We start from the raw sequence: 2,272 nt of genomic DNA on the forward strand, positions 1-2,272 counted from the left end.
AATAGTAGAGGACATGTTCATGAAGATCGAAGATTACACATCAAGGAACTGATGAATGGCGGACGCATAAACCAAGAACACTCGACAAACCGAATTTACAACAGAACGAGCTCAATATCTTTCCAAATCAACTTAAGATTGGAGATAGAGTCTTATTAGATGCCGCATATCCCCACATTGTCGCTACCACACCGAATGAAGAAATCCCTCTTACGGTACTTAGTATCTTTCCATTCGGTATGGTTGAGGTAAACCACTCCAAGTTTGTAACACCCCGAACCCGAGACCATTGCCGGTGTCGGACACGAGGGGTTAACAAGCCAAGTTCACATGGTTTGGCCACCAATTTGACATTTCCAGTCAGGCTGGAAGACTGCATCACCGTCGCCTTAAAAATCATATCTCGAGTTTCAAAACTCGGAAACTGGTTTCGTAAATTTTCCCTGAATTTAGACTCATATATCCATCCATGGATTTATTTCTAGAATTTTGGATGGGCCAATTGGTACAGTTTCTTAGTTAAAGTCACCCATGTTACAGGGATCGACTGCTCTGACCTTCGCGCGGTATAACTTTAATATCTCTCTGTACAGGGCTTTAATGCTGGTGTCGTTTGTTTCTAATGAAACTAGACTCAAAATGGAATCTGTACATATAAGGTATGTCGCCTAATTCTTTCTGGATAATTTATAGTAAATTTTAAAGTTGCGACAGGGAACCCAGAAACCGTTCTGGCCCTGTCTCACAATAGCATTAATATCTCTTAACATGTAACTCCTATGACCATTTCGTTTCTTCCATATGAAAATAGACTCATCAAGGTTCATTTACATAGCTTATTCACTATTTAATTCCATTTCTACGAATTTTGGTGATTTTCACATTCACGTCACTGCAGCTGGCAGCATCTGTTTTTAAGGTAGGTCTTACCTATTTGGTAGTCTCCATGAACCAACTAGTCTTTGCCATACATAGGTTCATATATGATCATTTTAACCATGCCAATGGCTGATCATATGACCAACATTCCCATTTCAAGCCATAGCCACATCATGACACCAAATATATACATACAAACCACAATTATTCTAAGTTCATGTTCCTTTTCGAGCCATTTTCGCATGGCCGTACATACTTACATCACCACATATTTAACAAACAAGGGTAGTCCTATACATGCCATTTCAAGTTCAACCAAGAATTTATACCAAAATGGGGGCTTGATAGTGTGGATGACTTCACTTCAACGATCCCGAATCCGATTGCTATCGAAATAAATCTAGAAAACGAGAGCCAAAGCAATGAGTAAGCATTTTATGCTTAGTAAGTCTCAAGGAATATAATCAACTCTAATTACAGCAATACATTCACATGGTTAAATGCATCATTTCATTAATGCGCATTCACATAATCATACTTACTTTACCATCCCAACTCTTATGTTCATACACAAATAACGGCTTCATTAAGGCCGATAACTCGCTCCATCATAGGAGCGGATATTCATACGCTCTTACTCCTAGCGCCGCAAAGCACACACCGCACTTACCTTATCATTGGGAAATTTCACAAGTGCATTAGCTGAAATTTTCCAGCAAGCTCATAATTTTCAAATCACATACCTTGGAGTTTATCCGGATGTCGGTACTCGTTCAATCGCCTTGGGACATAGCCCGGTTATGGTAACCCGCACCAAGGCCAACGGACTTTACCCGGATATCACGATTTGCACAAATGCCTTGGTCTTAGCCGGATTTAACAACTTGCACGAATGCCTTGGTCTTAGCCGGATATAGCTACTAGCACAATTGCCTTGGTCTTAACCGGATATAAATTTCAGCATAATTGTCTTGGGCTTAGCCGGATATCATTCAATTTCTCATGCACACATACATCAATAATCATTGGACATACATATTTCATTTTCGTTACTAAGGCTCAAACACAATTATAATCATTAGCATATTCGCCGGGACTTAGCCCGGGTGGAATTCAAATACTCATACACACATGATCAATAATCATACACATCCATGTTTCATCTTACATAATTCAAGTAAGATCACTTCTTGAGGACTTACCTCGGATGTTGTCGAACGGCTTTTTCGCTATTCGATCACCTTTTTCCTTCCCTTGTCCAATTGTGGCCCTCTTAGCTCTTGAGCTAATTCAAACAAATTCAATTTATTAAAACCTCATTGTGCTTGCTTATGGCGAATATGACAAGGATTTTAAATGGTCATATGGCCACTCTTTAGCTTGAATACACAAT

This window comes from Gossypium arboreum, chromosome 4 (assembly GCF_025698485.1).
Source record: "Gossypium arboreum isolate Shixiya-1 chromosome 4, ASM2569848v2, whole genome shotgun sequence".
Taxonomy (NCBI): Eukaryota; Viridiplantae; Streptophyta; class Magnoliopsida; order Malvales; family Malvaceae; genus Gossypium; species Gossypium arboreum.